Consider the following 25,422-nt stretch of genomic DNA (forward strand, 5'->3'; position numbering starts at 1 on the left):
GGGCTCCATCCCAGGGTCCTGGGATCGAGCCCCGCATCGCGGGCTCCCTGCTCGGCGGGAAGCCTGCTTCTCCCTCTCCCACTCCCCCTGCTTGTGTTCCTGCTCTCACTATCTCTCTCTCTCTGTCAAATAAATAAATAAAATCTTAAAAAATAAAATAAAAAAGATAAATATTAAGCATAGTGTTAGGCTGAGGAAAGGGTTATAGTAATATAAAATCAGAATAAAGGAAAATAATTGCCTGGTGAAAGAGTAAGAGCAAATGAAATTAATCCATGACGTGGCATGCATTTTGCCTTGTGCTTATTGATGTCAGTAGGGAGTTGTTTTTGGGAAGAGGGACTTAGAACTCACATCACACTTGGTTTTGTCAGAGTAAGGTCCTCCCTGGAAGAAGTTGTCTTTCTACAGTGACTGTACTGCATCTAACCTGAGTACATTTGACACTCCTTAACTAGCCATCTGAATCCTTGATTGATTTGTTTTTATTCAACAAGAGTTTATTAACTGTCTACTTTCTGTGGTGTAAATGTTAAGATAGTAAAATACTATTTCTCATTTCGAAGAGCTAGTAAACTACTTTAGCTTATGAACAGATAATTATTAAATACTGTGATAACAACATCTGTGTTGAGGTTTCATTGGCTTTCCTCCTTAGCCACAGTATTTGGGGTTCCTTTTATTCATTGCACTTGTTCTTACTGCAGCTCTCTTGGCTTATAAGGGGCCTAAGGTAAGTACACATACCTTTTTCCTTGAATCTTCAGCTACGTTTCCCTTATACCTGTGATCATCCCACTTGTGGCTTGATGTTTAGTTAGGAATCAAGGTAGAGAAAGCCAGGGAAAGGAACAACTTTAATGAAGGTGTAGTATTCATTGAAGTATTCAAGTATTCAATGAAGGTGAAGTAAAATGAAGGTGGAGAAAGTGATGGGAATCCCATTTTGGATACTAAATGGGATTAGAAGTTTAATTAAGTTTCATAAAGAAGTATTCAGCATTGATCAAAAGAGATACTAATTGGTGCACCCGGCTGGCTCAGTTGGTAGAACATGCAACTCTTGATCTCGGGGTTGTAAGTTCGAGCCTCACGTTGGGTGGAGAGATTACTTAAAAATAAATAAAAACTTAAAAAAAAAGATACTAAGTTATATGACAAGATACATACACTTTTTATTGCTCTCATTACCTTATCAGTTTTGTGTCAAGAAATTACTGCTAGAACTCTTGGGAATGAAATGATCATTTCTATATGCTGTAATAGAATATATTTATAAAATATAATGTAGTCTTTGTCTTTTTTTCTACTTTTAAAAAATTATAATCTAGTGATTTAAAAAAATTTTTTTGGCATGTAAATGTCCGGAAATCATATTATCTTAATATTATTATGCTACAAGGTGTACAATCCATACCATTTAGAAATTTTTTTCTTTCATTTGTTTGCTTTGTTTCTAAATTCTGTAAGTTTACTTACGTGTACCATATCAAGATATGATAGAGTTTTGTTGTATTTATGATGATAGAGCATGGCCCAGTTTTAGACTAGGGTAGAGGTTACAATTATACAGGACAGAGTAGAAGGAGTCCACACTTAAAAATAGTGCTGCATGTTAGAGCCAGTCTCGTCTAAACTAGAGGTGTAGAGGAAAGGTCTCTTTGGTCAGCCATGTCAGGAGTAGAACAGCTAGAGAGCAAACCTTTTGTTACTGCGAATTCAAGATGAAGCAGCACATGGAATCTTGGAGAAAGAAAGTGTGTGTGTGTGTGTGTGTGTGTGTAAATGAATAAAATAAATGCCCACAGGTACGCATATATGAGTGGCTGTCAGAGAATTCTGTTTGAGGGTGCTGGGCTCTAGATCATGGCCTGATTTCTGTCCTTGGGATTGGGACTGGTAAGCAAAAGTAGGTGTCCCAGTCCTAGGAAAGACAGGATGGGGAACAGACTAAGAACCTACAAAAGTGTCAAAACAGAAGCTTAGTTATAATAACTGAGGTATCAACAGGGCTAGAACAGCAGAAAGAGTAGGAGTAGGACAGAGTGTGTATCGGAACAAGCTAGGAATCCTAGTCCTCTAATTTGGGGTTTAAGGGTTGGGTGAATTAGTGTTAACGATGACTTGATCTGGAATCAAAGATTGGGGCTGAAACTGCTTATGCCTCTCCTGTCTCAAGTCCATGTTGGTGATCTACGATTTAAGTGACAGGAGAAGCAAGGCACATGGAGAGTAGAATTAGGCTGGGCTTGACATTTTTATACTAAGTATCTTTTAAGGAAAAAAATTCATTTCCATTGTTAATCAGTAATCATTTAGTTTGCTTTATTGGCACTGGTAAGGTGTCACGAGTTGCAAAGAAATGCTGATGCCTCACAGTAAAGTCTTAACAGGGAACTGCTGCTGAAATGAACAAACTGAAGCTTTGGAGTGAGTACACTTTCTTGCAAAATAAGAGGATATGAAAAAGCATGGTAGGCATGAGGGTTCTAATGTCATGATTCTGAAGGCAAAAGTACAACATGATAGGAGTTGAGTTTTTGAGCAGGGTAAGAGGAAGCAAGGAAAATGTATGATTATGATAATTTGATATTAAAATGAGAACCTTCCACACCTTTTTTCACTTCCTAGAAGAAGTCCTATTAGCATGTTTTGGGTTGCAATCAGCTGATACTCATTAGCTTACGGGGGAACAAAAGCCATTTTTGGAACCCATACTGGACATTGAATGATGACTTGAACAAGTGGGTCTTGAATAGAAGAAACCAGAGGAGCTCTGGGGATCTCATCAGTTTTTATACCTTCTTTCTAGACCCCTACCATTAATGTGACTTTACATTAAAGATTTAATCTCTCTGCCTTGCCTTTTCAGTTTTTACATTCCGGTAAGAAAGGTTTAGATTACCCTGTTCAGACCAGCTATCTGTCTCCCAAAGCTAGGGGACCAGGATTATGATATATAGTCATAGCCCCAGAATCTATGGCTGGCGGCCATCCCCGAGAAGGGGATATCAAAAGTGGGGTAGCCCTCCTAGGAAATAACTAGAATATCTCAGCCTTTAGTAGTTCAACCACCTCTTTTCCCTTCTCTTCTTTCCCCTCATTTCCCTCCCCACTTATGTAAATGTGGAGATAACCCTGTTGTCCCATCTGTTGATGCAGTTTTTCTAATGGGAGAAAATCTCAACACAAGCTGCGGTACCATATTCAGAGGGAGGGCCATAGGGCAACTGGTTCTAGTGTTATGCTGCCCCTGGTTGCATTATGATTCTTGATATTTTACAACTTAAATTTAATTCCTGCTAATTTGCCATCTACATGATTGGGGGAAAGGAAAAGGAGATAAAAAGAAAATGTGTTTAAAGGGAAGGATGGGTGTACTTGTTACACACTGGTGACTAGTAAGGAAATCAGTGCTGGCTTCAATCTTCAGTTTTGCCTCAGTGCGCGCACCCTAATCTGTTTCACTTCAGGTTTCATACCTTCTGCTAGTATCTTGGCTTATCAGGGTTCTGTTCCTAACAAGCTGACCATCTTGCATTCTTGAAAGAGTCTGAGCCCTCATAGTTCCAACTGTATGGAATTGGGATAGTCTTCTACTAACCTTAACATGTGCACAGTACTGTGAGAACGTACTTCAGGGGAGTCCCCTGAGTTCCTCTCATGGTCTTCCTAGCTCCCAGAGTTATAGTAGCAACCTCACTTCCCCTTGATAGCCAGGGACAGTCACCCCAACCAATTCTGTAACCTCTATTTTTGTTCTTGTTTTTCTACTGTCCTGAGGAAATCGAACTGAACATGATAAGCTCAGCTTTCAAAGAGTGAAACAGTTATTTTGTTTCCTGGCATAAGAATTTCTTAAGGGTACTAAACTTCTAGATAGCAGATTTCAGAGTTCTTGATATAAGAAACAAAACCTTGAGAGCAGAAAAGACATCACTCCACTGTAATCGTTGGTTCCCTCATCCGTTGTATTCTGGAGATGGGAAACAGCATTTATTGGGTTGGTGGTTCAGAGCCTATTTTATATCCTGTAGCATCCCAAATACAGAAGTTTTTAGCTGGGGCAACAACTGATATATTAAGTTTCAAGAAGCCTTTACTTTCTGCTAGGGAGACATCAGTGTCTGAATAAGGGTCTACCTGATCATGAGGCCGTAAGCATCCACTCATTGCCATTTGAAGGGAATTCTTGGGTCAGAGGCCATGTGATTGATTGATTGATTGATTTTTTTAAATAAGATTTTATTTGAGAGAAAGGGAGTGAGCACATGAGAGCAGGGTGAGGGGCAGAGGGAGAAGCAGATCCCCCGCTGAGCAGGGAGCCCGGTGCAGGGGTTCAATCCTGGGAGTCCGGGATCATGACCTGAGCCCAAGGCAGACACTTAACCGGAGGCAGACGCTTAACCAACTGAGGCACCCCAAGGCCATGTGATTTATATGAAACATTCGGATAATCTTGTGTAGTGTTTCTGGCAAGACCAATTCAGAATCTGTGTCTCTTACAGCAAAGAACCAGCCATCACCATTTTTTTTTAAGTTTTTATTGAAATTCCAGTTAGCTAACATGCAGTGTAATATTAGTTGCAGGGGTGAAATGTAGTTGATTCAGCACTTCCATACAATACCCAGTGCTCATCACAAGTGCACTCCTTCATCCCCATCACACACTTCCCCCATCCCCACACCCACTGCCATCACCATTTCTGTAATCCGGGGAGCTTGCAGTACTTTGCCTGCTAAGAAGTAGTGCCTATGGAGAACTCAGGCAAATGGATTCTACAGTAGTGGCAGTTGCGGTCAGTCTTAGTGAGTCAGGTAATTGATCCCTTGCATAACTGCTCTTCCCACCACCTGGTTGTGGTTTTCATGAACTCACTGAGCAAGGACTGGCTGGCTGCAGGAGGAGTTAGGACTTGATCTCTGTTGTGGGTCATCTCTCCAATGATCATTAAGAGGCTTAATGTTTTGATTTGTTTGCTTTGGCAGCGGCAGGATTCTGGTGAGGAATTTTTTTAAGCTATGGCCCCATTGTGAGAGGTTCATTCAAATAGCCATTCCTTAAAACTCCCCATGATTTTTCCTCTGATCTTTTCCTTCAAGGCCATTGATCATGGCACAGAAAAGATCGTAGGCTCTCTAGCCACTTCAAGAAGTACCTACTACAGAAGTAATAATATATTCCGTAAGTTCTCAAAACTTAATTTTATGGGGCGCCTGGGTGGCTCAGCCGTTTAGCGTCTGCCTTCGGCTCAGGTCATGATCCCAGGGTCCTGGGATCGAGCCCTGCATTGGGCTCCTTGCTCAGCAGGGAAGCCTGCTTCTCCCTTTCCCACTCCCCCGGCTTGTGTTCCCTCTCTCTCGCTGTCTCTCTCTCTCTGTCAAAAAATAAATAAAAATAAAAAAAAAACCAACTTAATTTTATATTCTAAAAGTTTTCAAAAAATGTTTTATATTACTTGATTCAGACCTTTTCTCTTTTTGATTTCATGTTTTATAGTTTCTCAGCCATAAAGGCCTCACTTTTTTTTAAGATTTTATTTATTTATTTGTCAGAGAGAGAGCACAAGCAGGGGGAGTGGCAGGCAGAGGGAGAAGCAGATTCCCCGCTGAGCAGGGATCCCCATGCGGGACTCGATCCCAGGACTCTGGGGATCGTGACCTGAGCCAAAGGCAGACGCTTAACTGACTGAGCTACCCAGGCATCCCAAGGCCTCACTTTAAAATTTCTTTTTATTTTCATTTATAGAATGCTAAAATGCCATATATCCTGTGATTGTGAAGGCATGTGTATACATATATATACATATATGTGCATATGTGTATATATATGCTCATTTGAGTATAGGAAGTGTTCTAAAAAGTGCATACCAGACTTATGATTCTCTTTGGAGCATGGGTTGGGGGGAAAAGAAGACTAGGAATTGTAGTGGAGAGCAACTTTTATTGTTTTACTTAAAAAAATATGTTCTGCTAGACACTTCATATTTTACTGAGCGTGCACTTTCATTAATATGAAAAATGCCAGCATATGACTTTTATTTCTTAAACTTAGGAGAGAGAATTTCAGGATGATTAAAGACTAATAAGCACTATTTATATATAAAGCTACCTGTGTTGTCAACAAAAGCATATGTAGTGGTTTTAAATTTTTCTTTTAGCCTACGTATTTGACTATCAGCTGCTTATTGAAAGTCATTGCATAAATTAGTTTTTCATGTATTTACACTAAAGTTGAATTTCTTTGCTTTTCTCATAAACATAAAGTGTTCACTTAAAACTGTAACAAAAAGTGTAATATATCCTAATCTGAAATGTCTATAATTCAGAGGTCAGATTGCAAAAAGGAGTTGCAAGAGGGAGGATTTCAACATACTATTCTCCCTTCCTAATTTTAGGTTTCATGTCAGGCATCTGATAAGGACCCAATGCTATGAAGGGCTCTAAAGTAGATGTAAAAGGATGTACTTTCCAGTTTTTAGTATGGCAGTCTCGATTGTATCATCTTAAGACTGTTCAGTAGTTGATGATGATTTTGTCACCTTCCAAAGAACAGTCTATTACCTTTTTTTTTTTTAAAGGAACCTATTCTTTGAAGTACATACACAGAGAAAAGTGAACAAATATAAATGAACATTTAAATATACTATTTTAGGGGCACCTGGGTGGCTCAGTCGGTTAAGTGTCTGCCTTCGGCTCAGGTCATGATCCCAGGGTTCTAGGATCGAGCCCCGCATCGGGCTCCCTGCTCAGCGGAAGCCTGTTTCTCCCTCTCCCACTCCCCCTGCTCAGCGGAAGCCTGTTTCTCCCTCTCCCACTCCCTCTCTCACTGTCTCTCTCTCTGTCAAATAAATAAAATCTTTAAAAAAAAAAAAAAAGATACAAGTATGTAGAAAGATGCTCAACATCTCTAGTCATCAAGGAAATGCAAATTTAAACCGTAGGGTGATACTATTACACACCCACTAACATGGCTAGGAATAAAGTCGGACAGTGTTAAAATTGGTGAAGATGTGGGCGCCTGGGTGGCTCAGTCGTTAAGCATCTGCCTTCGGCTCAGGTCATGATCCCAGGGTCCTGGGATCGAGCCCCACATCGGGCTCCTTGCTCCATGGGAAGCCTGCTTCTCCCTCTCACACTCCCTTGCTTGTGTTCCCCCTCTCGCTGTCTCTCTCTCTCTGTCAAATAAATAAATAAAAATCTTAAAAAAAAAAAATTGGTGAAGATGTGGAACAACTAGAAGTTTCCTTTGATCCATTTCTGGTGAAATGGTATTGCCACTTTAGGAAACAGTTGGTAGTTTCTTATAAAGTTAAACATTTTCTCTATGAATTATAAATTTCATTCCTAGGTATATACGCGAGAGAAATGAAAGCATATGTCCACAAAAAAGCTAATGTTCATAGCGTTATTCAAAATGGTTCTCATTTAATTTTAATGAATAACAGTGTTGAACATCCTTTCATGTGTTTCATTGCTCTATCTACATCTGTCTTTTTAAGAAGTATTGACATCTTTAGCTCTTTTTAAAATTAGGTTGCTTATTTTACTGTTGAGTCATAAGAGTGTTTTGTATATTTTGGATATAATTGTCTTTTTTGTGGTATATGTTTTATAAATTCTCCCAGTTTGGGAGTTGTTTCTTTTTTTTTATACTTTTTATTTTTTATGTTATTATTGTAGTTTATTTTTTAAGTAAACTCTACTCCAACATAGGGCTCAAACTCAGAACTCTGAAATCAAGAGTTGCATGCTCTACCGACTGAGCCAGACAGGCACCCCAGATTTGTTTCATTTTTAAAACCCTGTCTTTTTGGAATTTAAGAAACAAAACTGAGGACCATGGGGGAAGAGAGGGAAAAATAAAACAAGATAAAATCAGAGAGGGAGACAAACCATAAGAGACTCTTTTGTAAATTTTTATTTTATTTTTATAGATTTTTATTTATTTGAGCTAAGAGAGCGTGAGAGAGAGCAAGAGAGAGCTAGCACAAGCTGGGGGCAGGGCAGAGGGAGAGGGAGAAGCAGACTCCCCGCTGAGCGGAGAGCCAGATGCGGGGCTCTATCCCAGGACTCTGGGATCATGACCCAAGCCAAAGGCAGACGCTCAACCAGCTGAGCTGCCCAGACGCCCTGTGAGAAACTCTTAATCATAGGAAAGAAACTGAGGGTTGCTGCAGGGGAGGGGGGTGGAGGGATGGGGTAACTGGGTGATGGACATGGAGGGCACATGATGTAATGAGCACTGGGTATTATATAAGACTGATGGATCACTGAACTCTACATCTGAAACTAATAATACATTATATGTTAATTAATTGAATAAAAAAATTCTCAATAGAGATTAGAACTTCAGGAAAAACATAAATCATCTTGCTGAAAAGCAAATATTTGTGGGTCCTGAAGCATGTAAGATTGGGGGACCCTAATTAGGAAAAAGAATATAAAATTATGATTATAAAATTAGGTACAAAAGTTAACATTTGCTGTGGACTTTGGGTGATAATGATGCGTCACTGTAGGTTCATCAGTTGTAACAAAGGTTCCATTCTATGGGGGGGATGTTGATAATGGGAGAGGCTATGTATGAGTGGGGGCAGAAATTATATGAGAAATTTCAGTACCTTCCATTCCATTATGTAACCTAAATCTCTAAAAAATAATAAAGTCTAAAATATATATATATCTTTTGAAGAGAGAAGTTAATTTTGATGAAATCCAGTTTGTCAGTGTTTCCTTTTATGGTTTTTGCTTTATAGCCTATCAGAGAATTCTGTCAGAGAATCCTATTAGAGAATTCTTCCTAACCCAAAGTCAATATTATTTTGTACTGTTTTCTTCTAGAAGTTTCATAGTTTAGGCTTTACATTTAGATTTATGATTCATTTTGAGTTAAATTTTGGATATGTTCTGATGTATGGGCTGGTTGAGATTCTTTTGTTTTGCTTTGGTTTTTGCATGTGGATGTCCAGTTCTAGCAGTTTGGTGAAAAGTTTTTCCTTTTTCTTTTCCACTGAATTCCTTGACATCTTTGTCAAAAGTCAGTTGACCACATATGTGTGTGTCTATTGCTGGAATCTCTGTTCCTTTCCATTGATTGAGGTGTCTACCTATCACCAGTACCACACTATCTTGATTACTATAGCTTGAAATCAAGTAATATGAGTACTTTCTTTTTTTTTTTTTATTCATGAGAGACAGAGAGAGAGAGAGGCAGAGGGAGAAGCAGGCTCCCAAGGAGCAGAGAGCCCGATGTGGGACTTGATCCCAGGACCCTGGGATCATGACCTGAGCCGAAGGCAGATGCTCAACCATCTGAGCCACCCAGGCGCCCACCTCTTTTTTTTTTTTTAATTGTTTTGGCTAGTCTAGTTTCTTTGCTTTTTTGGTGTAAATTTTAGAATCATCCTGTCAGTTTCCAAAAAAAAAATACTAGAATTTTGATTGGGATTGCATTAAATCTGTAGATAAATTTGGAGAGAAGTGATAACTATGTTGAGTCTCCAAATCTGCGAACATATTATACTGGTCATCTTTGATTTATCTCATCAATGTTTTGTAGTTTTCAGAATACAAGTCTTGCACATAGTTTGTTAGATTTATCCCTAAGCATTTCATGTTTTTTGGTTGCTATTATAAATGGCAATATGTATATATGTAATTTTCATTTGTTTGCTGATATGTGGAAACATGATGGATCTTTGTATATTGAATTTTGTATGCTACAACCTTGCTAAATTCCTTTATTAAATCTAGTAGGGTTTTTTGTGGATTCTTTGGGGTTTTATATATAGACAGTCATGTTGCTTGGAATAAAGACAGTTTCATATCTTCCTTTGTAATATATGCTTTTTATTTATTTTTTTATGCCTTATAGCACTGGCTAGGACTCCCAGTATAATGTTAAAGACAAAAAGTATTCAGTTTTTCACCATTAAATATGATATTAACTGTATTTATTTAAGGATGCCAGTTATCAGGTTAGATTGCATTCTGTTCCTAGCTTACTAAGAGTTTTTAAAATCATGAATAGATGTTGAATTTTGTTAAATGCTTTTTTTAATATTGAGATTATCATATGGTTTTTTTTATTCAGTTGATACAGTGAATTATATTAAACTTTTTTCTTAAAGATTTGTTTGAGAGAGAGCATGAGAGAGTATACACACAGGAGGGCAAGCATGGGGGAAGGGGCAGAGGGAGAGGGAGGGAGTCTTTTTTTTTTTTTTTTTAAGATTTTTATTTATTTGAGAGAGAGAGCATGAGCGGTGGGGGGCTAGGAGGGGCAGAGGGAGAGGGAGAAGCGGACTCCCACGGAGTCCGACTTGGGGATTCAGCAGACGCTTAACCGACGGAGCCACCCAGGCACCCTGAACTGTATTAATTTTTCAAATCTTGAATCAGCTTTATATTTCCAGGATAAACTCCACTTGGTCATGATGTAATATTTCTATTATATAGTGCAATATTTTGTTAAAATTTTTCCCATCTCTCTTCACAAAGGATATTGGATTTCCAGTCTCCTTTTCTCTTAATGACTTTGGTTTTGGCATTAAGAAATTACTGGTCTCGTAAAATGTTTTGGGAAGAGCTTCCTCCAGTCTGGGTTGAACAGGTTAATGTAAACACACATATATAGTTTGTTATCTTGTGTTTTAAAAAAGGGGTGAGGGATAAAATATACATATAGCTGCTAAACTTTGCAAAAGGTAGGGGTGGTGGGAGGTGATGGGACCAAAGGTTTGTGGGTGGAAATGACACTTTTCAAAGTGTATCTTTTTATATATTGACTTTTCAAAGCAAAGCATGTTATCTTCCATATTCAAGATAGGGATGGGGAAAATTTTAAACTACTAAAACAAATAAACCTGACTGTACCTTAATTTAGTGCTATACCTACATTGAGAGGGAAGAAAGAGTGAATCTAAGTGATTTATTAACAAATATATGACTACTTACCCTCTACTTGGGTGGAGGAAGAGGGAGGGATTGCAAACAAATCTTGAACTCTTTCTACTGGAGTTTATTTTTGTAGTGATAAGAACAAAACAAATCTGGGTCATTTTTAGGTGTATTATGCTTTGAGTAAATGTTTTGAGGTTGTTGGAGCCAGGACCTGAGGAAGCAGGGACATACAAATTTGGAACGGGGAAAGGCAAAAATGAATCCTGTGGGGATGGATTGGAATTGAAGGTGTTAGTGTGAATTCATTATTTTTGAAACTAGTATATATGTGTGTACTTGTGTCTACATGTGCATGTGTGTGTATATATATATATGTATGGACATGTATGTACACATTTGTATGCATATGTGTATATATGCACGTGTATTTCCTAGTAGCTCTGTCCAACAAAAAGGCTAAGAAGGAAAGAGCAGCGAGAACACTTAATTGCCAAATCTTGATCTCTAAAACTATAACCAGCACAAAGGAACCAGAGATCCTCAAAGAATTGGTTGATTGCAGGCCTGGGCAGGGTATATACCAGGTGAACCTGTATCATTTTCCTTTTTGGTGTACTAGAAATGTAAAAGAAAATTTTTTGGGAAAAAAAATGGGAGCATTTCATGAGAACCCTGTTGGCCTTCCTACTTGTCCAATCTAGATTGTCAAATAAGTATAATAATTATGAACTAGTTAAAATAAGAATTCATTATTCATAGTGATAAACTGATAAAGGAATAGAGAAGGGAGGTCTCTTGCTTACATTAGAATTCTGAAGTTCTAGAGTTGGCAGATTGTCAATTTACAGACATTATAGTAAAGATAAGACAGGACAAGAAACATAACAAATTGGGGGCGGGTATTGATGAGAAGTTTATTTCCATGGTTTTAAAATGTCTCCTCACAGAAGACCTATTATTTGCAAGGTATAAAATTGGGATTATACACTGGTGGCAACAACAACATGGGGCAGATGGATACCGTGTGATTCCAGATATGACATCCTGAGGGGTCATATCATCATCTGTGTGGTTGTCTGGCCAAGACTGCATAACCCGAATCTAATCATGAGGAGACACTAGACAGACTCACACTGAGGAGCATTCTACTTAATAAAAAGGGGAGGGAGTTGTGTTCTTCCAAAAAACAATGTCATAAAAGACAAAGGATGTGGAAGTGTTCCATATCAAAGGAGGCTTAAGAGAATCACTACCTGCCCCTAGACTGGATCCTATACTGGATGGATAGGAGGGGGGAATACTATAAAAGGACATTGATGGACCAGTTGAAAAAATTGGGGAAGTGGATCCTAGAGTACATAATAACATTGTAATACTGTTCAAATTACTGAAGACCATGTACTGTGGTTATAAAAGAGAATATCTCTATTCTTAGGAAATGCACATTGAGTCAACAGAGCAAAGGGCCATGATGTATATCATTTATCCTCAGTTGGTTTAGAGAAAAAAAAATAGCATGTGTGTCTGTGTGAATGGAAAGAAAGTGCCAGAGAGCGCATGAGCACAGATGATAAAACAAAGAGAATAACATTAACAATTGGTGACTTTAGGTAGAATGGTGGTTTTGAATTCTTATATTTGCAGCTTTTCTGTAAGTCTGAAAATATTTCCAAACCAAATATTTAAAACATTTAAAAATATCTGCCCTTTATTTTTAGAGTTTCTTTATTTATAAAGAGCGTGGTGCTTTGTCTGGAACCAGTTTGGAATGAACATTTTTATAATATTTTCCTGTGTGTTGGTGGTGTGGCTCTGCAAGCCAGCCATTATTGAATATGACAGCAGTTAGTGGAAAAATAAATGTCGCTGTGTAGACAGCTAGAGTCTAAAACCTAATTTGCGGAGGGGAACCATTTACTATAGTGATTACTTTAAATTTCTAGAAGTATTAGTTGCAACATCTACTGAAGTCTTCAGAGTTGTTATCGCTTAACTGTTGGGAAATTAGAATGGTTATTTTATATAAAAAATCTAACTGTTGCACCCTGATTAGATTTTCTTGTTTTGTAAACTCAGAAAGATTATAGTTTTTAGCCTAAGAGTGTAATTATTTGTTCATTCAAAAAATGTTAATTGAATACCCACCATGTGCCATAACCCTTTCTAGGCATTGAAGATATAGCACCAAACAAAACAAAGCTCTTGCCCTGTGGGTTTTATGTTTTTGTGGGAGGGATCCTGGGAGCAAAAGTGTTACTGTTTTAAATAGAGTAGCCAGGAAAGACTTAGCCCAGGAGACATTTGGGCAGACATCAGAGGATAGTGCAGGAGTGAGGCATGCAGAGATAATCACTCCTGGAAAAGCATCTAGGCAGAGAGAACAGCAAATGTTAAGGCTCCAAGATAGGAGTATGCTTAGCATGAATAAGGAATAGCAAGGGAGTCAGTAGGAAATGAGATCAGAGGTAATAGGGGCCAAATTATGTAGGTTCTTATATGCTATTTTAAAGATTTTGGCATTTACTCTGAGATGAGAAGCCATTAGGAGATTTTGGGCACAGAAGTTACATTATATGAATTATGTAAGACTATCAAGATCACTCTGACTGCTTTGATGAGAAAAGACTGAAGTAGGGCAAGGGTAGAAGTTGGGAGGCCAGTTACGAAATCATGGAAAAACTTCAAGTGAGAGATGATAGTTATTCTGGTCAAAGTCTCGAGGTGATGAGAAGTGGTCAGATTTTGGATGTATTTTGTAGACAGAGTCAGTACAGTTTGCTGATGGGGTGAAGAGAGGGTAAGAACTTTAGTGATGAGTGCTAAGAGGACAAACAAGTAGCAGAGGTGAGGAGTGGCCAGTTAGATAGGATGAAACCAGGGGAAACCAGGAGAGTCTTTGTTCTAGAAGCCAGATAAAGTGTATCAGGGCTTGGTGAGTCAGGACAGTTCCTACAGATATAGGTCAAGAAAGATGAGGACTGACTGGCCTTTGGATTTAACAATATGTAGGTAATTGGTGGCATTCAAGTTCAATGGCATATTAGGAAGCGAAAGTAATTGGAATGTGTTCAATCTGAATTGAAGAATCTTAAGGACAGAGAGTACCGACAACTCTTTTGTGACCCTTTGCGAAAAGGGAATCAGGAAAATTGGCCATAACCTAGAGTGGTAGTTGTGTCAAAAGGTTCGTTATTATTGTTTGTTTCCTAATGATTGGAAATATGTGTATATACTACTGGTTTGCTTTATCTGGAGGAAGAAACTAGGAAATTGATGATATAGGAGAGAGAAGCGGGCCTTACTAGAGCAATGCCCTTGAAAGGTAGGGGCATCATATCTGTATCTAGTATCACAGTGGAGGAGCTAGACTTTGACCCAGAAAGTTCAAGCACAGTAGAAGGGTACAGATTTAGCTAAGTGAGTAAGTGTGGTTCTGGAAGTTCTCTTCTGATTGCTTATATAGGAATCAAGGCCCGCATGTAGAGTGATTCAGATTTTATGTGCCTTTTGATTTTTTTCTTTTCCCCTGTATGATGCTGTTCATCAGGTGATCCACCAGGAGTCCTGCGAAGGTTTAGGAGGGCTATAGCCCTGCTTGCTAAAATTTTTTTCAGACATTCAGCTTTTTGTTACTCTTTAGTCTGTCTGATTTGTATAACCCTTGGGAAGAGATTCCTAAAACCCTTCTGGAGCTAACTGGAAAAATTTTTTTTTCTTACTGATATTCAAGCCAAAGAGTATGATTTTAAGATCCTTAGAATTTTCATGTTAGATATAAGAAAATCAACTTAAAGACATATTTAGGCCAAGGAGGTACAGCTAATTGTCTAGCCAAGTCTGAAATTGGGATCTCTGTTGTCTTCTAATTTATATAATTTGATTTTGAAATTCAGTTTTTATACCTGTGTACATATTCATACATTCAAACTCACCCCTTTGACAATATAACTGACTTATTCTAAATTGGAGGCAACCAAAGCATGAAATAAAAACATGTAAAAACGTCAGGGTCAAAATGAGAAGTCTGTCTAAAGTGTGACTTAAATTGTGATTTGTGTAAAGCTGCTACTTGAAATTATATTGCATATTGCAATTAGAATGCGTTGAAATCATGTCAATGCATTTGCCCTTGGACGAGTTTATATTAAAATAATTTTATAAACATTATAAAACAGGATTATGTAATATTCTAGATTTCTGGTACTTTAAGACATCTGTAGATTGCATTAATATACAAAAGCATTTGGTCCTCTAGCTCACTGTTACCCATTCTGTTTGGCCTCCTGCTGTTCTCTTTCTGCTTCTTTATCTCAATGCTTGCCTGTACCTGGTAGTTCAAAATGGGTAAAACCAAATAATCATCCAAAGTACTAAAATTTCTATGAAACAATAAGTAAGAACAAAAACTGAGGAGGAAGTGGCAAAATATGTGAATAGGCATTTCATAAAAGAGGAAACATGAGTTAGCCAATAAATCTGAAGAAATGCTTGGTATCATTAATCAACAGGAAAAAGCAAAGTTAGACCACAATTCGATGCCATTTTATACCCCCAAATTAAGTTAGCATTACTAAGTATTGGATGTGGTTCAATATGAACAGGTAGTTCAGTATGAGCAAGTAGTTGGATGGGATTATAAATTGGGGAAAACAAAAATTGGCATCATCATGAAAAATTGAACTTATGCATATTTCTCAACTCCTACGCACAGACTTAAGAGAAACTTTGGCACATGGGGCATAGGAGATGTGTATGAGAACTTTTATAACAGAAATGCTTATAATAGGAAAAAAAAAAACCCTGGGAGAAAAATAAGATACTGTTGTAAGGAAAATGGATAATTCAATTATGATATATTTACAATGCAGAATTCTGCAGTGAAAAGGTATGAACTACAACTAATGCCAGGAAATGTCAGGAAAACATTACCAGTAACTTCTATTTAGGTTGTTGAGTTGGGTGGTAGGTACCTGGGTGTTCCCTCTGTTTCTTTGAATTTAAAACATGTTACAAGTGGGCGCCTGGGTGGCTCAGTTGGTTAAGCGACTGCCTTTGGCTCAGGTCATGATCCTGGAGTCCCGGGATCGAGTCCCGCATCGGGCTCCCTGCTCGGCAGGGAGTCTGCTTCTCCCTCTGACCCTCCTCCCTCTCATGCTCTCTGTCTCTTATTCTCTCTGTCTCAAATAAATAAAAATAAAAAAAAAAATCTTAAAAAAAAAAAAAAAACATGGATGAATTTTTTAAGATTTGTTTATTTATTTGACAGGGAGAGACACAGAGAGGGACCACAAGCAGGGGGAGTGGGAGAGGGAGAAGCAGGCTCCCCATGGAGCAGGGAGCCCGATGCGGGGCTCGATCCCAGGGACCCTGGGACCATGACCTGAGCTGAAGGCTGATGCTTAACGACTGAGCCACCCAGGCGCCCCCCAACATGGATGACTTTTTAAAGCATAATATTGAATGAAAAAGTCAAACCCTAAAAGACAGGAGCTATTCTGTTCCCACAGAATTCAAAAGCAAATAAAATGAAACAGTATGTTGTTGAGGGATATGTACATATGTGATAAACTTTTAAAAAAAATATTTAATATTTTATTTATTAGAGAGCACATGCGTGAGCAGGGGGAGTGGCCGGCAGAAGAGAAGCAGGGAGCCTGATGTGGGACTAATCCCAGGACTCTGGGATCATGACTTGAGCCGAAGGCAGCCACTTAACTGACTGAGGCACCCAGGCGCCCGAAAAATGAGAGAGAGAGAGAGAGCGCGAATGAGCTGAGGAGGGGCAGAGGGACAAGCAGACTCCTCACTAAGCAGGGAGCCCAAAGCGGGACTCAATCCCAGGATCTTGAGATCATGACCTGAGCTGAAGTCAGATGCTTAACTCACTGAGCCACCCAGGCGCCCCTGTGACAAACTTTTTATTTATTTTTAGAGAGCGAGCGAGCGCACATGCATGAGTGCATGTGAATGGTGGGGGGAGGGGGTGGTGGTGGGAGAGGGAAAGAGAATCTTAAGCAGGCTCTGACCCCCCTCCCCCACCAGCTCATAACCCTGAGATCATGACTTGAGTCGAAATCAAGAGTCGGGCTTAACCAACTGAGCCACCCAGATGTCCCTGTGATAAACATTTTTTTTTTTTTTTAAAGATTTTATTTATTTGAGAGTGTGTGCCAGTGGGGAAGAGCAGAAGGGGTGGGAGAAAGAATCTGAAGCCAACTGAGCAGGTAGCCGGGTGCAGGGCCTCATCCCACTACGGCAAGATCATGACCAGAGCCGAAGCAAAGAACCACCCACGCATCCCCCTGTAATAAACTGTTTAAAAAGGCAAGTAATGATAAACACAGAGGACAGCATAACAGTTACAGGAGATGGGAGGGATGATAGAAGTGGGGCATTGGCGGCGGCAGGGGTGCGGCGGCGAGCAAGTCAGGAAAACATTACCAGTAACTCCTATTTAGGTTGTTGAGTTGGGTGGTAGGTACCTGGGTGTTCCCTCTGTTTCTTTGAATTTAAAACATGTTACAAGTGGGCACCTGGGTGGCTCAGTTGGTTAAGCGACTGCCTTCGGCTCAGGTCATGATCCTGGAGTCCCGGGATCAAGTCCCGCATCGGGCTCCCTGCTCGGCAGGGAGTCTGCTTCTCCCTCTGACCCTCCTCCCTCTCATGCTCTCTGTCTCTTATTCTCTCTGTCTCAAATAAATAAAAATAAAAATAAAATCTTTAAAAAAAAACAACCAAAAAAACCCAAAAAAACATGTTACAAGTAACTGTTGTATATAACAAGAAGTTAAAAAATAGGGAAGGCATATTCTGAAGTCACAAATTAGGAGACATGTCATCACTTCTGCTTATTCCCTTATCACCACTTGAATTCCTAATGTCACTCAGTTTTTCACTGGGGGTGTCTTGTTTTAAAGTCTTTTATCTGATTAAGCCTGTGTCTGCCATCTGTCACGTCACTCAGTGACAACTTGTTGGATGAGTAACTGCATGAATGATTTGGGAAAATAATTCAGGATTTTTCTTTAAAACTACCTTAGAGGTAGATTTTGAAAAATACTTTTCCTTCCACTTCTAGCTGGGTGAGATAGACAGTAAAACTAGGTTATTGTTATGTAGGCTTTTGAATGATAATTGGCTGTATATTTGAAGGCAATATTTTTTTTTTTTAAACTTGGGGTGCCTGGGTGGCTCAGTTGGTTCAGTGTCTGCCTTCAGCTCAGGTCATCGAACCCCGCATCGGGCTCCCTGTTCAGCAGGGAGTCTGCTTTTCTCCCTCCTTCCTGCTCGGGCTCTCTCTCACTATCTCTGTCTCTCTCAAGTAAATAAATAAAATATTAAAAAAAAATAAAGCAAAACTCTCTTTTAATTATTTTTTTATTTTTTTAAATTTTATTTATTTGACAGAGAGAGACAGCGAGAGAGGGAACACAAGCAGGGGGAGTGGGAGAGGGAGAAGCAGGCTTCCCGCTGAGCAGGGAGCCCGATGTGGGGCTTGGGATCATGACCTGAGCCGAAGGCAGACGCTTAACAACTGAGCCATCCAGGCACCCCTTAATTATTTTTTTAAAGTAATCTTTACACCCAATGTGGGGCTCGAACTCACGACCTGAGATCAAAAGTCACATGCTCTACTGACTGAGCCAACCAGGGGCCCTTTGAAGGCAATATTTCTGATTATGTTTCAACTGTTAATAACATGATCAGAGAGATTAACAAATACATGACAAAAACAAATAGTTGATCAGAAAAGCAGAATGTTGCTAAAAGAGGAAGCTATTTATAGGTGTATTGTTTTAGAGTTAGAAGGCTCATGAGAGTTAGTCCAAGCTCCTCATTTTTGAATAAAGGCACTTTGGGACCAAAGAAGTATTTGATTAAGATCATAGACCTTGTTGAGTACAGAGTTAGAAAAGACTAGAACCTAGATCTCATGATTCATATGCTAGTGTTTTCATATTGAAATACTGAATGGTAAATAAAACAGTTTTTAAGACTTTTTTTTTCTTTTTTTAAGTAATCTACACCCATCGTGGGGCTTGAACTCACAACCCAGGGATCAAGAGTCGCATGCTCTGCTGACTGAGCCATCCAGGTGCCCCAAATAAAACATTTAAATATCCTATATAAGGCATGCTAAATAACTCAAGATTTGGTTATAACCATTAAGTGAAGAAGCATCGTTTTCTGATTTTAATTTAGAACAAATGACATTTACCTTCAGATACTTGACAGATATACCTAGAAAACTAACATGAATTTTTTGCTTTTTTGCTCATATTTGGTTTTCCAAAATTAGTGTGATCTGTGTTGTACAAATGAATACTGAACTGGATATGGGAAGAATTAGGTTCTGAACCTGGCTCTGCCACTAAGTAACTGAGTTGTCATTGATTGTTTGCATAACTTTTCCTGGTCTCAGTAAAATGAAGAAGCTGAACCAGGTGGTTTATAGAGACGAAATTTAAATGACTCTATATTCTTTATGGATTTTAGATGGCAAATTTTATCTATCTTAAATCATTGTCATGTGTTCTGCTATTAAACTATCGCCAACAAATAAGGAGATAAGGAATCAGTAGAAAATGAACAACTCATTATGCTAAAACATAGTCGGAAAATGAACTGGGTTTTCTTTTTCTTCGTTTCATCACAGGTATACTACTTCTCCACATTTGCTTCAGGAAGAAAGTGCCTGCCACTCCTATTGTTTCTACGCAGGTTCATGCCAGCCCAGAACAGAGAATCAGGTCAGTTTTATGATTGTTCTGTCTGTCAGACAAGGAGCCAGGAGCAAGAATCATGATAGTCTTTCTCACATCATTGCATTGTAGCAAGACCACTGAACTCAGACTCAAAAGAGCTGGGTTTCAGTCCTTCTTTACCACTAATGGCTGGGTAAGCTTAGGCAAACCTGCTTTCCTGAATGGCTGGTAGTTTTCTGCACCAAAAAAAGGGATATATTAGAATAAATTATCTTCAGTTTCCATTTTGGTTTTAAAGCATTATTATTTTTATTGTAGGTACCTATGTAGAATAAAATTGTGTTTTTAAATCATCATTTTCTTTCTTTCTTTCTTTTTTTTCCCCCTAGAAAAATCTAGTGGTAAGCATGGGCTTTGGAACTCTAATTCTGTTCTGTTGCAGTTCCTTTGAGTGACTAGTTTAAATGATGAGCTATGTTGTGAGGCACTTGAGAGTACTACTGCTACCTGTTTGCCTTAGTTTTAGTATTTTACTTGGCTTTATTGTTACTGAAAAGTTTTTTACATGAGGTGGTTAGTCCTTCAGTGATGTTCTTCAGCTTTAGAGAGGGTACCCATTTGACCGTGGTAGTCCTCTATTGATTGCACGTGATGCAATTCAAATAGCTTAAGCGAAAAGGGGAAGTTATCATTTAGGTGTGTCTCCTGGGGGCCCCCAGAAGATCCAGAGACATGCAAATGCAGCTGGGCTATAGAGAAGAACCCAGGAACCAAATGCAGTCAGGTTTCCCTCACGCTGTCAGTGGAGTGTCTCTCCTGTGTGTCAGTCTCACGTCTTTGCAGAACTGGCTGTCTTCATTTTCCATTCTTTGTCATGGGAAACATGGTTGTCACCACTCCCCACACACTGTGTCTTATAGTTCAGACTCCCAAAGAAAGGCTGACGCTTAAGTACCCAATCCCAGATTTCCCAGAACAGACTCTGATTCCTTTTTTTTCCCCCCAATGTTCAGTTTCCTTTAGTAAACCCCATCTCCCTGAAGGGCAGGTACAGGCAGCTAGGTGACGGCAAGAGATGTTCACTTGAAGATCTTGCCCTGTCTCCAAAAAAGATCACAATCTGAAGTACTGGGGATTAGGACTTCAACATAGGAATTTTCAGAGGGACACAATTCAACCCATAGCACTGCATGACAAATTATTCCAAAACTTTGTGACTTAAGACAACAAATGTTATGTTACAGCTTTTGTCATTCAAGAATCTTAAGCTGGCTCCTCTGGTTCAGAGTCTCTCATAGAGCTGCATTCAACATGTCCACAGGGCCGTGGTTTCATCTGAAGGCTCTGGGGGAGGAGGCCCGAGTTCCTCATATTGGCTGTTTGCCAGTGACCTACACTAGTTCCTTTCCATGTGAGTTTTGTAATGTAATCATGGAAGTGGCATCCCATTAGTTACTCCCTTTTCTCTTCATTAAGAGTGAGTCACTGGGGCCCTTGGGTGGCTCACTTAGTTAAGCCTCTGACTCTTGGTTTTGGCTCAGGTCGTCATCTCTGGGTCATGGGATCAAGCCCCGTGTCATGTTCTACACTCAGCATGGAGTCTGCTTGTCCCTCTCCCTCTGCTCCTCCCCCTGCTTGCATGCTCTCTCTCTCAAAGAAAGAAAGAAAATCTTAAAAAAAAAAGTTCTTAAAAAAAAAGTGAGTCATTAGGTCCAGCCCACACTCAGGAGAGAGGATTACACAAGGGTGTATATACTAGGAGGTGGGGTCATTGGGAACCATCTTTGAAGCTCCCTACAATAGTATATAAAAATGAAGGAAGAAGAAAATATGCTAGGTGGAAAGGAAAAATACCTAAGTTATTTGGTATTATTCAGAAAGCTTAAGTTTTCAACTTTTTTTTAGAAGTAATCTCTACTCCCATTGTGAGGCTTGAACTCACGATTCCCGAGATCTATAGTCGCATGTTCCTCTGTTTTAAACAATCTCATTAGGATAGTTTCAGCATATACTTCTAAATCATCTGATTACATGACTGAATTCTATAAGCAGTTGTTTAATTATAATTATTTGTGAATTATTATAAATAAAGATTATACATTTTAGTAGAAAGTGAATAGCTAAGTATTAGAAATGATGAGACTTATTTTTAATTCCCACTAGGTTTGGAAGTTTAAGTCATTTCATGCTGTACAAAAGTAAAATGAGTATGAATTCAATAGAATTTCTATGTGATATCCTTTTTTACTTGTTAGCAGGGTGTGCTTTAACAGAGACCATAGAGAATTTTAAATTGAAGATTTTTGATACAGTGGACTGAGGAATGCATTCTTATATTTGAACAAATGGTAATATTTTTTCTTAGGAAGAAAGCTCTGCTGCATTGATTATGGCAGAGAGGAAGTTTTATTTATTTTTAAAGGTTTTATTTATTCAAGAGAGAAAGAGAGAGTGCGCTAGAGAGCATGAGTCAGGGAAGGGGCAGAAGTAGACTCCACACTGAGCAGGAATCCAGAAGCGGGGCTCTGATCCCGGGACCCTGGGATTATGACCTGAGCTGAAGGCAGAAGCTTAACCGACTGAGCCACCCAGGTGTCCCGAGGCAGAGAGGAAGTTTTAAACTTACGCTCTTAGGATTCTTTGTTAACAGGATATTGAACTGCGAGTTTTGTGTATAATTTGTCATCTTTTTATTATGAAAAGTTCTGGGAGTGGATTTAGGACTAGATTTGGGACTTTAGACTCTCTGAAGGAAATAGTGTTGAATATTTTATGGTTTAGAAAAATATTACCCAGAAATGAAAGTTTATGTAGAATGAATTCTCTCTAGAAACATATTGAAAGAGTTTAAAAAGTTCAAGAAATGGAACTCAATACTGTATGAAAAGTACAGGTATATTTAATGTGAAGCTTAAATTACAAAGTTTTAAAAGTTTTTATAATCAGAAAAAAATACAAGTTGTAAAGTAAAGTAGCACTAATCAGAGTATTGGGATTTTAAGTTTTAATTCAGTTTTCCTCTATTTCAAGAAATGATACCTAAAGTTTGGGACTTAGAAGTATAAATCATTTTAATCTCACTTTATCCCCTTTTGTGATCCTCCCCCCACCAGTAGACTTTTGGCTATTGACTAGTGGTGGAGGTTTCTATGACTTTTCTTTGAGTTATTTTTGACCCCGAGTATCCCTTATTTGGCTCTTGTTTTGAGGACAAATTATGTATTGATCTTCATTGATAGTATGATTTAAAAAATTATATAAAGATTTAAAAGCAGGTATGAGTGAAAACTGCAGTGTAATATATGTTTTGATTAAGGTACCAAACTTAGTCATATTTCTAACTTTAGATCATGATGTCGTTGTTTACATCTCTTTGCCCTCGTATACATTTCTTAATTTCTCTTCTTATTTCCTCATCTGTAAGGTGGGCTTAATAATAGTATTTAATAGAAGTATCATAAGGGGTAAAGGAGGTAATGCTTGCAAAGTCCTTAACACTGTACCTGGCACATGGTAAGTACAAGCTAAATATATATTAGCTGCCATTCATTGTTGCAACCAATGGCCTTAAGTCATTTTTTTCTTTTTTAAAAATTTTTTTATTGTTACGTTAATCACCATACATTACATCATTAGTTTTTGATGTAGTGTTCCATGATTCATTGTTTGTGCATAACACCCAGTGCTCCATGCAGAACGTGCCCTCTTTAATACCCATCATCAGGCTAACCCATCCTCCCACCCCTCCTCCCCTCTAGAACCCTCAGTTTTTCTCAGAGTCCATCGTCTCTCATGGTTCGTCTCCCCCTCTGATTTCCCCCCCTTCATTCTTCCCCTCCTGCTATCTTCTTCTTTTCTTCTTTTTTTTTTTTCTTAACATATATTGCATTGTTTGTTTCAGAGGTACAGATCTGTGATTCAACAGTCTTGCACAATTCACAGCGCTCACCATAGCACACACCCTCCCCAGTGTCCATCACCCAGCCACTCCATCCCTCCCACCCCACCCCTCACTCCAGCAACCCTCAGTTTGTTTCCTGAGATTAAGAATTCCTCATATCAGTGAGGTCATATGATACATGTCTTTCTCTGATTGACTTATTTTGCTCAGCATAACATCCTCCGGTTCCATCCACATCGTTGCAAGTGGCAAGATCTCATTCCTTTTGATGGCTGCATAATATTCCATTGTGTATGTGTGTGTGTATATATATATATGTATATGTATATATATATATATCACATCTTCTTTATCCATTCATCTGTCGATAGACATCTTGGCTCTTTCCACAGTTTGGCTATTGTGGACATTGCTGCTATAAACATCGGGGTGCACATATCCCTTCGGATCCCTACATTTGTATCTTTGGGGTAAATACCCAGTAGTGCAATTGCTGGATCGTATGGTACCTCTATTTCCAACTTTTTGAGGAACCTCCATACTGTTTTCCAGAGTGGTTGCACCAGCTTACGTTCCCACCAACAGTGTAGGAGGGTTCCCCTTTTTTAGCATCCCCGCCAACATCTGTCGTTTCCTGACTTGTTAATTTTAGCCATTCTGACTGGTGTGAGGTGGTATCTCGTTGAGGTTTTGATTTGGATTTCCCTGATGCCGAGCAATGTTGAGCACTTTTTCATATGTCTGTTGGCCATTTGGATGTCTTCTTTGGAAAAATGTCTGTTCATGTCTTCTGCCCATTTCTTGATTGGATTCTTTGTTCTTTGGGTGTTGAGTTTGATAAGTTCTTTATAGATTTTGGATACTAGCCCTTTATCTGATGTGTCATTTGCAAATACCTTCTCCCATTCTGTCAGTTGTCTTTTGGTTTTGTTGACTGTTTCTTTTGCTATGCAAAAGCTTTTTATCCTGATGAAGTCCCAATAGTTCATTTTTGCCCTTGCTTCCCTTGCCTTTGGCGATGTTTCTAGGAAGAAGTTGTTGTGGCTGAGGTCGAAGAGGTTGCTGCCTGTGTTCTCCTCTAGGATTTTGATGGACTCCTGTCTCACATTGAGGTCTTTCAACCATTTTGAGTCTATTTTTGTGTGTGGTGTTAAGGAAATGGTCCAGTTTCATTCTTCTGCATGTGGCTGTCCAATTTTCCCAACACCATTTGTTGAAGAGACTGTCTTTTTTCCATTGGACATTCTTTCTCGCTTTGTCAAAGATGAGTTGACCATAGAGTTGAGGGTCCATTTCTGGGCTCTGTATTCTGTTCCATTGATCTGTGTGTCTGTTTTGGTGCCAGTCCCATACTGTCTTGATGATGACAGCTTTGTAATAGAGCTGGAAGTCCGGAGTTGTGATGCCACCAGCTTTGCTTTTCTTCTTCAACATTCCTCTGGCTATTCGGGGTCTTTTCTAGTTCCATACAAATTTTAGGATTATTTGTTCCATTTCTTTGAAAAAGGTGGATGGTATTTTGATGGGGATTGCATTGAATGTGGAGATTGCTCTAGGTAGCATTGACATCTTCACAATATTTGTTCTTCCAATCCATGAGCATGGAACCTTTTTCCATTTCTTTGTGTCTTCCTCAATTTCTTTCATGAGTATTTTATAGTTTTCTGAGTACAGATCCTTTGCCTCTTTGGTTAGATTTATTCCTAGGTATCTTATGGTTTTGGGTGCAATTGTAAATGGGATCGACTCCTTAATTTCTCTTTCTTCTGTCTTGCTGTTGGTGTATAGGAATGCCACTGATTTCTGTGCATTGATTTTATATCCTGCCACTTTACTGAATTCCTGTATGAGTTCTAGCAGTTTTGGGGTGGAGTCTTTTGGGTTTTCCACATAAAGTATCCATATCATCTG

At 38.9% G+C, this 25,422-nt stretch overlaps 1 protein-coding gene across 6 annotated transcripts in view; it reads left to right on the plus strand.

Annotated features, from left to right (window-relative positions):
• WDFY3 (WD repeat and FYVE domain containing 3) overlaps positions 1-25,422 on the plus strand; it is a 262,976-nt gene that overhangs the window by 14,098 nt on the left and 223,456 nt on the right. For 3 of the 6 annotated variants that reach the window (XM_035004607.1, XM_035004606.1, XM_035004605.1), the window contains exon 1: positions 18,699-19,655. The gene's annotated coding sequence lies outside the window, so the exon portion shown is untranslated. Of the gene's footprint in view, positions 1-18,698; positions 19,656-25,422 lie in introns of those variants that run through there. The other 3 variants (XM_035004603.1, XM_035004604.1, XM_035004608.1) reach the window with 3 other exon arrangements.

The sequence above is a fragment of the Mirounga leonina genome, unplaced genomic scaffold (genome assembly GCF_011800145.1).
Source record: "Mirounga leonina isolate KUSES-001 unplaced genomic scaffold, KU_Mleo_1.0 Mir_129, whole genome shotgun sequence".
Lineage (NCBI taxonomy): Eukaryota > Metazoa > Chordata > Mammalia > Carnivora > Phocidae > Mirounga > Mirounga leonina.